At 38.0% G+C, this 14,952-nt stretch overlaps 1 long non-coding RNA gene across 1 annotated transcript in view; it reads right to left on the bottom strand.

Moving 5' to 3' along the window:
• The window catches only part of LOC110186962 (uncharacterized), a 55,056-nt gene that overhangs the window by 686 nt on the left and 39,418 nt on the right, over positions 1–14,952 (bottom strand). The gene's annotated exons all lie outside the window — the stretch shown is intronic.

Below are 14,952 nucleotides of genomic sequence, written 5' to 3'. Positions count from 1 at the left end.
AGAAAAGGAGCCGAGCCTGGCAAAAGATGAAGGCAAAGCAACTTTGCATGTTCCGTTCCAGCTCCGTCCAGAGAGAGAGAGGTGTTGAAAGCAATTGGCGTTAGAAAAATGTATATCCTCCGACCTCACATTCCCCATCACACCGAACGAAAAATACAGCATTAAACAAGAAATTAAAATAATTCCTGGTTACTTAAGCAAGCTTTCAACAAGCACTTAATGGTTTAACAACTTTAAAAAGTGTTTCATTGGAAAATTTTGTGTAGTTATTAAACCCTTTCAAAGTATTATAATTTCAGTCAGAAGCTTGAAACGCGGTGAAGGAGTCATTTCCGACCCCATAAATCATATATATTCTTGATCAGCATGAACAGCCGAGTCGATCTAGCCATCTACAGAGGAAAAATAAATTTTCGATTTTTTTTCCCCAATTTTATGATTTTTAAATCGACAAAATTTGACAAAAAATTTCAACTTTTTAAATTTTAAGTATTAGTATGCAGATTTGTTAACGTTTTAAAAACTAGCACAGAAAAGCTTTCCAAATTGAAATTAATGCATTTTTGACTTAGTTATGATATTTTAAAAACTTCGACTTAACCAAAAAATTAGCATATAAAAATTTAGATTTATATACCTAAATATATAAACTATTTTTGGTTATATTTCTGTAATCTACTTTACGAAAAATTCCTCCAGCTAAAACTACCTTTTCTGGCTGCTAAAATGAACTTTATAAGAAGAAATATTGTAGTTACTGGAACTAAGTTTTATAAATATGGCTATAAAGTTAAAAAATCAAGTTTAAGTATGTATTGCAATTGGAAAAGTTCCTTCAATTTATAAAGGATTTTAGAAGCTCGAATTAGAACAAAATTCAATACCCCACAAACGTTGTCTTCCGTTTCCTTTAATTTTCCCACATTTTAACCTATTTTCTCTAGTAAAATCATGCAGATTCTATCACTTTTCTCTCAGTGCACTCACATGCATTGGGGTGGGGGGGAGCATAAACGCATCGAGGCGTTGACAGCTCTGACGAGTCTGGGGGCAATGGAAAGCGAAGGGACCACCGGCGACGAGGTGCATTTGCCAGACCAAACGTGCCTAAAAATGTTGAAATTTTCCAGCTTGCAAAGCGTGAAAAGATAGTTTCGCCATCAGCACTAAAGACCCGCTACCCACCCGCCTCCCTTGGAAAAGCTCCCCTGATTTTCCGCATACCCAAGTCAAGTCCCCCTTGGCTCTAAGCCGAAACACTTTTACTGCCTTGTGGGTGTGGGCGTGGCCTGGTAACGCGAAAAAAGGTAATTTCTCTTTGAAGAGGACTCGGCGGAGGGGGAGAGGGGTTGGCGAAAGGACGAAAAATGAATTGCTAGAGGCTTGCTCCAAAGGAGCTCGGCCTATTCCTTCCCTAAGCATGTGTGTGTGTGTGTAATGATTTTCCATATACAATTTGTGGGGCTGGGATATGCAAAATAGTAGACCATAAAAGTCAAGCCGCCCCCCAGAGGTGTTAATTTAAAGCAAAAGTCAGGGAAAGGATCAAGTTGGAGGGGGTGGAGTAGAAAAAAGGAAAAGTTTCGGGGGATTTGTTGCCTGGTTGACAGTTTGGAATGCACTGAAAGAAGAGAAGGCATTATAACTCTATAAAAATTAACATTTTACAATATTTGTAAAACACTTTAATAAGTTTAAATATATGGAAAAAGTAAACAGAACCCACTAAATTATTTATTTAATTAATTAAGCATTTATTTTAATGTTTGGTAAACAATTCTCTGGCTACTGACATCGCAAAAGAACATATTTGGTAGTTGTGGACCGTGAAAAAGGATGGCTTATGCTGATATGGCAACCATATTTTCCCGCCTGCTTGTTAGTGGCCCCCTCCCTCCTCTCGAAAAACATTTTCCAGGGATTGTTAGGGCCAGCTTGATTGGACAACGGCGATGATTGGAGCCGGGGATTGATTATTTCTCAGGGCGCATTTAAGTGGCAGTCAGTCAAACAGGACTCTGTCCCGTATCCATCATCTGTATCCTCCCGGAGCCAGAGTCGGAGCCGGAGCGGAAATTGCTCCCCATACAGCATTTGCTGCCGAAAAGTTAACTATTCGCCATAATCGAAATGGCGGCAAAACATATTTCCAGGCCTCCTCCAGGCATATGCCCTCAGGTATCGTTGTCAAAAATAACAACATCAACTCAACCAACCAACTGCCAAAAAATCAAGAGGGAAGGAGGAAGAAAAGATCAACAATGACTGGGCGGGGCAGCGCCCTCGGAGTAAATTACAAATTAAATCATAAAACGGAAGTGACAGCGTGCACAGAGCGCAGAGCACAGATTTGGATTTATTACGTGACCAGAAACATTAAACGTTTTGCCATTAACACACGCGCTTTGGGCCAGGACTCTCAGTAGCTCTCAGTAGAGCCCACAGGCAGGAGGAGAATGTAATTGGCAACTGGAATGGGATGTAGTGGAGTCAGGACATGCCATGTAACCGTATCTGCAGCTGAATCTGTTCCTAAGCCAGCTGACCATGCAAACGAGCCTTGACTTCCGCCACTCTCTATGGGTTTTTATTTTAATTGTTTTGTCCTTGAATGGTGAGGGAAATTATAATATTATCATTCATTCATTCATTGAGAAACATTTCTGTAAATCTGTTATTAAGCCTGGCTTTAATATGGTGACAAGAGCTTTAAAGATTATTAGGTATAACAAGAACAACTTCTTGTTTATGTGAGAAAGCTAAAAAGTCCAAGCTTCAATTATTTATTTAATATTTCTCTTCTAGTGTTTGCATTGTTAAAGAAATTTACATTTTAGATTCACTCTCCCACTTGAAAGCCAAGGTTCAATTATTGTACTTCTCAAATCCCTGGGAATTTTTACCATTTTTCATTTATAATTATTGATTAATTCAATCTCTATATTATTATTATTGATAAATTGCCGCATTTATCCTTAACTCCTTTGCAAACATCTTTTGTTTATCTGCCAATTATTTTGCGAGAAAATGCTGCAGCTAATGAATTATGCATTTTGGCCAAAAACACTTTTCGGTTGCCAGGTGACAGGGGCGTAGCCAATTATTTTGCGGACTTCTCTGAAGAGAGAGAGAGGGGTGTAGATAGAGCCACTCATTATTCACTTTATGCATCAGTTAATTTCGGTAATAAAACACGTTCTCTGTCTCCGTGTGATTTGTCAGGCACAAAAGAGCATTGGCCGAGATATAAAGTAATTTCCATTTAATTGACATAATTGCGCACACTTCACATATTTAATCAATTGTCAAAGCGACACGCACACACACACACACAACTACTTAAGTGACACACACACACAACACACACACACACTCGTGCAATTGTCTGTTGCTCAGTTTGCCGTTAAGCTGACAATGACAGAAATGGCAATTTTATTGGCAGGCTCTGGCTAAATGGCCACTGGCATAGATAAATATTTGTTGGCTTGCCAAAGCGCGCTCCTCACACACACACACACACCTGGGACTTACACACACACGCACACACACATACATATACCAAAACACTTTCACACTGCCGCTGAGCCAAAGCTTTCACTCAAATGTCACTTATCGCCTCACCGACACCACACACACGCACACACACACACGTACGTTCGACACTCGAACTTGAACATCTGTTTACCATACATCCCAATCTGTGTGTTGGCGTGCACTGAGAAAAAATATTGTATATATTATTATAAAAAAAAATTAAGTGTCATGTGTTAAGAAGCTTTTATCAAATAAAATTCGTAAACATTGTATTCACAATGCAAACATGCAATTCAAACTATTTTCCGCAATTCAAATTAATTTCATTTTCTTTATACTATATTATAATTAAAACTTGAAAGGAAAGTTGCTTCGGGAAGCCAAAGTTTATATACCCTTCAAGTTTGCAATTGAATTTTAGGATCGATTCCGAAGCCAAAAAATAATTAATTTTAATTCGGAGAGCTTTCCCATGTTAGTTTTTAATAGCTTAATACATCTGCATACTCAATTTAAAATGTAGAAAACTTAAAATATTTATAAATTTTTCAAAATATTACAACTATAAAAATGTCGAACAAATATTCCAAATTTTTTTTTCTGACGGAGTAGTCTAGATCGACTCAGTTTTTTATGCTAATCAAGAATATATATGATTTATAGGGTCGGAAATGACTCCTTCACATTGTTAGAGGCTTTTTTCTTTGACCGAATATTCACCTCTATTTTAATATGAAAATATGTTCTACAAATCAAATTTCAAAATCTCATAACTAAGCCAAAAGTGAATTAATTTTAATTCGGAAACCACTCCTATGTTAGTTTTTAGTAGCTTTATAAATCTACATACTCAATTCAAAATGTAAAAAAATTAAAATTTTTCTTGTTAATTTTTGACTAAAATTATGACAACATTTGGAAAAGAAATTTAAAAAAACAATTTTTTTGCTGGATATGTCTAGATCGACTCCGTTTTCGATTCTAATCAAGAATATATATGCTTTATAGGGTCGGAAATGACTACTTCACTGCTTTGCATTAGTTCAAAGTCACTAAAATATTATTTAGGAGTATATAAATAATAATAATAATTAATTGTTCAAATCTAGATGGTACAGAATAATATTTACTTAACCGGATTTCTCGCAGTGCCTGTTTGAATATTTGGAAATTTGTTTTTAGCCTTTGTGGCCTGAAGCATTGAGATCCATCGCATTGACAGACAATCCCAACCGGATCTGGTGACTGTTCAAATATATTTAACGAGTTGCCCCGATTATAACGATTGATGAGAGCATATGCATATACACAGAGCACTGTGCATTGTTAATTAACAAACATAAGTATACAACAAATGGGGCTCTCAAGGAGGGTCAAGACTTTCTGTGTAATTTTCAATGGCCAGAAGAGTGCCGGGCCCAAGCAACTTGCAATAATTATGCATTACGGCTCATTATCGAAACGATTGCGGCAATTTAAGGCTCAATCAGTGCCGGCGACCACAACAAAAGGAGCTCAAGGCACTGGCACTGGCACCGGCACAGAAATGCGAAAGAAAATCACTTTAATTGCGATTAATTAATGACTCTTTAAATGGCCAATGCAGCGTAAGTCGCCTGCAATTTACGATTATTTGACCGTAATGAGAGGTAGTCCCTGTCACGGCCACTTATGCAAAGCAAAAAAAAGAAAAGAAAAGATGGAGATGGAGAAGGAGAAGGAAACTTCACCGAAAAGTGTCGGCCGCAGAGACAGAGAAATCCCGACTCTCTCTGACCCTTTTGAAACTAACCGAAAACTAAATTTCAAGGCTCATTGCGTGCACATAATGTGGCCAATGTGGGCTTGGGTCCTGCCAGGACCCTCACCCGTAGTGATGTGCACTGAACCTCACTAATGGAGCGGTCACACACACACACACCCACACACACCCATCTTACTCAGTCCCGAAAATTGCCAAAGTTTGACTTTGTTTGGACGTTTGGACGTCTGTCAGAGGTTCGGTCTTGGAAGGAGCTGCAAGACAAGAGAGGGGACCATGGCAAATTTGCATATGAAATACAAAAACGTTAATGATGCGTAAAATGATTCTGTTAGCTTGTAAAATTTCATGAAAAGCCAAGCCATAAATGAATGAACATGCGACTTTTTTGCCTTTACCCGAGCCCTGTAAGTCACTTGTTAACCTGTTGATAAATTTATGTCCTACAACATATGCCATTGAGGCGTATTTCACACGCATTTGATTATCGATTGGCAAAAAATACAGACACCGAGCACTGAGCACCCTGGAAATCTGGGGAAATATTAAAAACAAGCGCAAATCACATGCAACATTATGAAAAACGAGGAGCAAAAGGACAAGGGCTCCCAAAGGCGTTGGCCCGTTGGCAGGTGAAGCGGCTCAAATAAATGCGAATGAGTCTGCCGGGAAGCATAAATCATTCAAATGCGAAAATCAGTTAAAGCATAATGCGGCCATAAGACTGGTCTGTCTGTCTGTTTGTGGGTTTCTGCGGGGGAAAACAATCAAATAAGAGGCTAAGCAGAGAAAGAAAATGCTGGGAAAATGATGTAAGTCTTTGATTTTAAGAGAAATCATTTTTTTAAATGTTGAAAAGCTGCTTTTGCGGTGATATAAATGGTTTAATAAAGGGTAAAGGAGAAAGACAGAAAATATTGGGAAAATTATTAAAGATATATATTTTGATATAAATATCGAATGACTATTTTTAATAGTCTTTAATCCTTTTTAAAATCAAACATTGTTCCTTGTGTAGTCTTTTCCTTTTCCTCTCCTTAATTTAGCTTAAATCAATAAAGACTTAATGAAAATTGGAAGATAACTTTAGTGCCACGTATATTAATTTATGCCAATCGAAAGATAATTTCTGGATTAATATTCAATAGCAAGGTTTGAGCTCTTGAAAGAGTCTACTTAAAAAGCTATTAAATGCTACTTAGAGGTTAGAAATGATGAAAATAAATTAAATCGGATTAAAACGAAGAAGAATAAAGAGTTTAATTTAGGTCTTAAAATTGTTCTCCGTGTTTCTGTTGTTTTCCTTAAGTTTTCAAGATAATTTCACTGGCTTTTCCAGCTTCCACGAACTGCTGCCTATCGATGTTAATTCCGGGAAGGATAAACAAATAGTTTAGTGTCTAATTGTAAGCAAGGTTTAATGGCTTTGGAGTGAGGTTCAGACTTGGATAATTTATGGCATTAAATGCCATTAACTGCGCGGATTTACCTATGGCAGTAGCTACATGAATAATTTAAGCGAAAGTGTTACAACTTTTTGACAACAAATCCACTGACTAATTAAAGCCAACGTCGGATTTATGTGTCAAGCGTTTGTCAAGCCAGGCAACACAGGCACAGGACTCACTGTCACGGCTGGCAGCCAAAAAAGTTGCCACTAACTTTTCCCTCTGCCTCTCCCTCGGATTTTCCCCAAGTCCGCTTTCCCTGCCTGCTACTGAAATGCAGCTGTGCGATTAAATTAATAACTGCAAAGGATTAAAAAACTAACAGCCATGGCAAGGACATGGCGCCAAGCCAGCTGCTCCAGCGAATTAAAAAAAAAACAGAAAGGAAGAGTAACTTTCGCTGCAGCTTAGCTCCAGCTGGGAGTGGGAGTGGGGTTAAGAGTGGGCGCAGGTGGGTTAAGGGGGCATGGGGGATCCCCCAGGCCCTCATTTGCATAATATTTACTTATGAGCCGCCTTGAACCCTCCTCGGCAGCAGAAGCCGCTTGGAAGAAAATAATTTGCTAAATTATGTCTTAAATAGTTAACAAAGTTTGCACGAAAATGTGCGGACCTTTCTTGGCCACCAGATTTCCCAGCAAAAGGGGGATAAACAAAAGGGAGTTTCCCCCAGTAGTAGTTCTTCGCTCGGAAAATCATAAATCTTTGAGGCGGAATATGTTCCTGAGAGACAAGAATAATGTATTTGAAAATATGCAAAAACATGATGCAGTCCTTTCAATGGAGTTTTATTAGATTATTTGCCCAGATTTAATCCATAAATAAATGTAGTTTAAAATCAGGTAGCAAAATAACATTTTGGTAAAATCAGGAGAGTGTAAAGAAAGTGTAAAATGTATATTCAATATGTAGTCAAGCTTCCTACTATTATTATTTTGTGTGTAAATATTCATGGAAATTTGAACTTTCCCCTAATAGTTAATTTACCTACCGACTTCCCAGAATCGCCGCAGGACAAACAAAAGCCTTGATGGAATGCAAACAAAGATCAGGACGAAAACTGTGAACGACGTGACAACCACTGGGTCTGGTCCTTCGACAACTAGCAGCGGAAAACTTTAACTAATTCGCTTAAAGCAAGCTTCGCCATCAGCTTCAGCTGCAGTTTCCACCATTTCCCGGCTTATCTTCACATGACGCCGCCGCCGCTGCAGGGGCATGGAAAATCCGCACCGTAGACCGCGTAGACCCCCAATCGTAAATTTCAAGCGAAAACTTTCCATTAAGAAGCTCAAAAACAGATACGCAAAGTTCCGAGTGCTCATCGCGGGGGCGCGACATTGGCCGTGCAACAAATCACGGCCCGAAAAACCAACCGGAGACGGAGACGGAGATGCAGACCCAATCCCAATCCCAATCCCAATTCCAATCCCGGACAAAACCCTGCCGAACCAACCGACCAGGCATAATGGAAATCCCGTTGAACCTGTCCGCAGCCAACGATGCTGGCCGCCGGAAAATTTTGCAGGGAAATGAGGAAAGGAAAAATAGGAGAAAATAAGAATTGCAAAGATAGTCATCTAGACGAAATGATACTTGGTAGTCAGTGAAAGGTATTGGTAGTCGGTTGTAAGTTATTTAAACAATGTTTCAATAATACTAACATATTGTATAATATTTATCAGAAAAAATAAATAGTTAAAACACTTTTTAATAATATTTTAATTAATATTCGATTTGGGGAAAAATACATGAAAGCATTTATATCCCACATTCATTGTTTGATTAGTAAATATTAAGTAGATTTTAATGGGTTTGCTTTTGTCTAGTTTTCAATTGTTTCATTTGAAAATAAATATATCTATTTTAAAATACTTGTTTTCCAAACTTAATATTACGAAAATCAACTAAAAAGACTTCAGAATTATTCAGTTTCTATAAAATATAAATTCTACTTTTTGTCATTTTTAAAAACAGGTAATTTCACCTCTCAAAGTCTATCTTAGATTCTGCGGCTTGAACTAAACAAAATTGTATAAAAATATTAATAAATTTATATAAATATTATTCATTACTTAAAAATTATGTCGCCTAAGCCAAGACCAATTCCGATATACCCTTAATTTACAGGGTACAACTAGACGTGGCAGGAAGTGCACGCAGTCTGTTAGTCGGGAAGCGAATATCATAATTTACTTTGTCACCCGCTGCGAATTAGCGTGCCAGCCAGCCATGTGTGTGTGTGTGTGTGTAAGGTCCTGCCACTATATATTCTCAAATATATATATATATATATGCATGCGACTGGCCACGCCCACTTAGTGAGCCCAGCGTGGCGCTTAAAAAGCCGGAACATTTTAAACAAAAGCCAAGCTGAAGGCTCTCGAACTCCAACTCTCGAAAACTTTCGGCAAAACCACTTAAAAATTTTGTGTGCGCTGACTTTAACATACGATAAAGAGTCTGTCAGAGGGAAAGCTGGGATGCGAGGGGGAAAAGCTGGGGGGGTGGTGGCAGCCAAGACGAGCAGCCATTTTGGCCAGACAAATAAGCTACGTTGCAGGCTCAGATTGCAGTCACTGAGCGAGATGGCGGCGGTACAGTGGGAGAAAAAGTTAAAAGGAATTGTTTAAGATCACCAGAAAATGTTTTAGATATTTGGGAAAACTCAGTAATTAATTAAAAGGTCATGCCAATGTATTACAATTACTTTATTGATATGTACAAATGTAATTAAAAGACTATCTTTAGACTTATGTGAAATCTTTAAGCCTTTATGAAAAAGTCAGCTTTTCAGGAGGAAGAAAACAATTAATTTATAAAGAAACCAAGATAAAAAACTATTAGAAAATTTCCAGAAACAATTAAAATGTTTAAATTCCGTGTATTTAAACACTTGAGAACACTTCTTCATATTTTTTAAAATTTATTTAAATTTACTATATTTAAAAACGCACTTATTAGGAACAAAGATTTCTTCCTAATTCCCTGATCCTGCCCCTATTTTTTTGCCAAGTGCATGTCCTTTCTTCTCAGCCACTTCTATGTGTGTGTATGTGTGTTTGTGTGTGTGTGTGTTTGTGTGTGAGTCTGTGTTTGTGAGTGTAAGTTGGCCGCAATGCAAATTAATAAAAAAGCATTTGAGGCTGAACATTTTTACCAGCTTGGCTAATAAATAACGCGACGGCGACAGCTTCATTTGTTTAAGTGCCTGACAGAGTGGAACCAAAAAAAAAGAGAGAGAGTCGGAAAAGCCGCGAAGGAAAAAGTAACAAAAGTCGGGGGAGAGAGCGAGAGAGAGAGATAGAGACCGTCAGACAGCGTTTTAATCGCTCCATCAGAGCTCGGGCTCATGCATATTCATATCTTTATATATATAGTACTATATATATATACATTATTCTGGCTAAAAATACGCCGCCAAGTATGGCTCACTTAAGTGAACTATGAGTAGATATATTCCATTTGCAGTCTGCGTCATAATTAATGGACGCACACTTTGCTAAAGTCCTGCCAGGACTCCGACTGGAGTGTGGGGAAATTGCTTTGGCATTAGGAGCCAACAAATTATTATCCCTTATCGAATCGGACCGACGCACTAATGCGAATAAAGCATCCAATACTTTTTATGATGTGGGCTTTCAATATGATTACGATACAACTTTCCCCAGACACACCACACACACCACACACACACATCCTTTGGCATGCCATTTGCAAAGTCATCACGTATACGCCACCGCTTACAGTGCGAAAGCGAAAAGGACATGCTGCTCACATGCATTTAGATTGCTTTCGTTTTTATTCCAACCATTATTTCCGTTGTTATTTGCCATTATGACAATTCAGTTAGTCAAATTCCGTTACGGCTTAAAACTAATTTGAGATTAAGTTCCGAGATTCCACAGCCAAAGCCTCCGCCTCTGGGGGAGCTCCATTTTTGTGCATCAACAAGCAGAACGAAGAAACGAACGAACAGAAAGCCAGAAAAAAGGAAGTCAAAGTCCTGGGGTAACGGAAAAACGGCAAACGGAAAGCGAAAATGTAATAAGTGATTTACATGACTCGAAGGAATTCACTCCACCGCAGGGCACATGAAATCGAGAAATCGTCGACGAGGCCAGGGAAATCGATACTTCATTAAGATACAACCGAGAGGCACATACATAGGCAGACAATATCGCAATCTTCTTCTTATTCGACAGGAAAACTGGCAAATTTCAGGGGGGGAAAGCCAGTTCCTGACGATGGCTCCAGTGCTCTATAGCAGCTCCATGGCCTATCTAAATGGTTAGATGACTGATATGAGAGACGGAATCATGCTGTTTTCACTCCATGCCCCTCGAACTCACGCAGCACCATGGAGCATTAAAGTCGGGAAAGTGTTTTCGAACCGTTTTATTGACCCTCAATGTTTTTAGCCCCGTTAAGAGTGACAGGCCCGCACTGAATGCCATTGACAGGATGGCGGCTTAAGCACTCAGAGAAAATGATCTACTCTTGAAAAGGAAAAGTATTTGAAAATATTCAGTTAACATTTAATTGTAATATGTTATTTCCTAAATGATTCATTAGTATTATTGTTAGAAATCTTCTTTTTTTATATTACATTATAATAGCAAGTGTTATCTATTTTTCCCCAGTGTATGATGTATAGATATCATTGCCTGCTGGCGGTAATAATTCACATTGAACGACAATATCACGGATTTATCCAACTGAATTTTTCATGCGAAAATTTTTCGGCGGTCGCCCCTTTCCCGATCAAATCCTGGTCGCTGGCAAATTGAAAATTTGTGGCCCTTTTTAATGCTGTTGTCATATATTATGAAAATGTTGTGCTAGTCCCCTGGTCAGTCGGCAACTAAATTAGAGAATTTTAATGTGGGCGGTGACCGACCTCCAGCATACATGTATAATTTTAATTATTTAAGCTGCTGACAAAATGACAACAATGAAGAGGCGGCAGCCGGCGAACCCACAAATAATCGCAGCGGAAATTGAAATTATGTTTTGCTTGGTCTCATTTTCATTTCGGTTTTTGGGTATTGGTATTGAATAGGGCTTTTGGCTTAGGGTTTTTGGGTGCTTAATTTTCACTTCAATTAATTCAGGAATATTATTTCATTTACTTAAAGACTGCACTTTTAAGCTGCATTTGCATCTGCAGAACAATTTCAAAGTATATTCCGATCAAAGAAGCTTTCTTAAAATATAAATAAACTGTGTAAATTGGAAATTCTTTTAGAATAAAAAATATATAAACTTGCCGTAATTATGTTAAGCTAAAACTCAATTAAGACCAGTTCTTGCTCTTCCTAAACGAAATCAAATTTCACAACTCCCGCGGCGTTAATTGAGGATTCCTCAATAAAAAAAAGAAAGAAAGGTTAAAAGGGGCAAAACTCGTTAACCCATTAAAGCAGAGCGGTACTCCCCCTTTTTTTTCTTTCTTTGAGCTGGAATGTGTGTGCCTGCGAAAAGCTATTAAGACATAAAACATTTCCAACACCTTCTGGGAAACGCCTCGGAAAATGGAAGAAATCGCAGACAACTCGGTGGCACGAGGGGAAAATAGAAAGTAGCAGCGAAAATGAAATGTTTCTAATTCAACGAAACGCATTTCAACGTAATGAAAATGGGGGAAAATGGAAACGAACGACAGACAGCCGGCCACGCCTCCCCGCAGTGCCGTTGACATTTTTTCCGAACCTGCCGCTGACTGACAGTTGGAAAATCATCGGGGGAAGTGGGCGGTGGGACGGTGGGCGTGGTCCAAGGACATGCGTCGCCCCCCACCCCTGCCTGATGTAGTTTTCCCTTCCGTCTTCCGTCTTCCGCCTTTCGTCATTGCCCTGCTCGCAACACTTTTCCGCTTTTATTTTATAATATGAACAATTTCCTTCGCCTTCCTTTCGAATCGCTGCCACTTTCATGAAAAATGCACTTCAAAACTTTTCAATTTGAGAAGAGCAGCGTCTCGGATTCATCGCAGGCTCTCCTCTCCTCTCCTCCTCCGTGTGTGTTGTGTCGCTAATGACAATACACTTGTACTTTGGCTGTGTGTAGCCAGGAGTGTGTGTGTGTGACTGGGTGTGTGTGCGCACAGCATTTACGCTTCTTACTTATTTGATTTACGTTTCATTTCCGGCTGCCATATGCTGCCTCGCATACGAATTCGGAGACAAGGAAGCAGCGCAGCGTCGTTTTAGCTGCGATTTTACACTGTACAAAAAAAATTAAAGGAATGGAAATGATATTCAAATAGTCCGGTTGGCACTTAATGTATGGGAATAAGTGCAAACTGCAGATATATAAACTTTGGCTTTCCGAAATTAGTTTCCTTTCTTGTATACTGATCATATCGATCATAACTAAGCCTTAAATATTTGCATTCTTTGAATCAATATTTACGATAGTTTTATATCGAAAAATCAAAGTTTATAAAACTCATAACTAATCTAAAAAACAATTGTTTTCATTTGGAAGCCATTTCTATGTTAGTTTTATTAGGTTAATAAAACTGCATACTCAGATTAAAATTTAAAACTTTTCCCAATTTTCAAGAATTTTAACGACGTAACCCCTTAAAAACTTTTGAAAAAAAGTAAATTTTTGCCAGACGTAGCCAGATCGACTTAGTTTTCGGTGCTGATCAAGAATATATATGCTTTATAGAGTCCGAAATGTCTCCTTCACATTGTTTTCGGACTGTAGTTATAATACCATTTTTTGACCCATTATTTATATATATTTTTATATGAAAATATCATTTACAAATCACATTTAAAAATTTCATAACTTAGCCAAAAGAGCATTAATTTTAATTCAAAAATCACTTTTATGTTAGTTTTTAGTCCTTTAATAAATCTGCATACTCATTTTTAAATTAAAAAGTATTCAAATTTTTATCAATTTTTGACAATTTTAACGATGTAACCCCTTATAAAATTTCCAAATTTTTGAAAAAAAACATTTCTCCCGGAAATGGCTAGATCGACTTCGCTTTCGATGCTGATCAAGAATATATATGATATATGGGGTCGGAAATGGATCCTACAGTGCGTTTCGTATGCTGCAAGGATATAGAATGGCATAAAAAGGATACTAGACATGGACAAGGACAAAAGGACACTCAACCTTAACCTAACCTACTACATTTATTACCCAAGGCTAGCCCCTGAAAATCCCTTTATGATCTTCTAGTTTTATGTTCAAACTAAGTACTTAAAACATGTATGTATAATTTTTTTTCCTGGTGCAGCTGCCAGTGTGTGCTGCACTTCGTTTAAGTGTGTGAGTGAGGGTGACACACACTAAAAGCCGGGGACCCGTACATATACACATACACGTTATGCAATTATAACTTTTGTCGTTAGCAACTTTAAGCAACTTTAAACGTAAATTGCCGCCGTGAAGTAGCTTTTGGCGCACGCTCTCAAGCGCCATTCATACGTTTCGCACACCCCACACACACCCCACACACACATACACACACACATACACACACACATACACACACACACCATAGTTTGTTGTCGGCTTTGGCGCAAAGTGTGTGAAAGGTGTTTTATTGAATTAAGTGGGTTTAACGGGATTTCTATAATGCCGGCGACAGAGTCGTCCTGCATATGTATTTATTGTAACTACAGTTGCTAGTTTTCCCGCCCTTTCAGTTGGGGAAAATCAGTGGGTTGGTATGTGTTTGTGTGTGTGTGAGTTTGTCGGTTAAACTTTTTCTTTACATAACGCATACATTTTATTTAATTTTTTTTGTAAGGCTTGCCAAACCATAAAACCAAAAAATGTGCAAATAATGAGGGGCAGAAAGTTATAAATTGTTTGTGCAACAGTCAAGTGGCAGGGAACTATCAGAGATGTCACAGTACTCAATATAAGTAAGGTACTTTAAGGAACACAGGGTACTTATTCAAAGCGAGTACCATAAAGAAATAATATGTAAATAATGAAGAGGAGAATTTATGGGAATTTAATAGCATAATGTGAAGCTATAATTCTTTTAAACTTTAAAATTAATTAAATACAAATAACAACACTTTCTTGGCAAAGCTAAAACTTGACTTCTTTATGGCACCAAACCAGATAACAGATATTAGGTAATTTCTGTACCTAATTAATGAAAATGGTACACCCAAAATGATATGAATTATTATTCAAATCAAGTTGGCAAGAAAATCTGTAGGTGTT

The sequence above is a fragment of the Drosophila serrata genome, unplaced genomic scaffold (assembly GCF_035046125.1).
Source record: "Drosophila serrata isolate PLE 108 unplaced genomic scaffold, ASM3504612v1 contig_382, whole genome shotgun sequence".
Taxonomy (NCBI): Eukaryota; Metazoa; Arthropoda; class Insecta; order Diptera; family Drosophilidae; genus Drosophila; species Drosophila serrata.
This window is presented reverse-complemented; position numbering and strand designations above follow the sequence as displayed.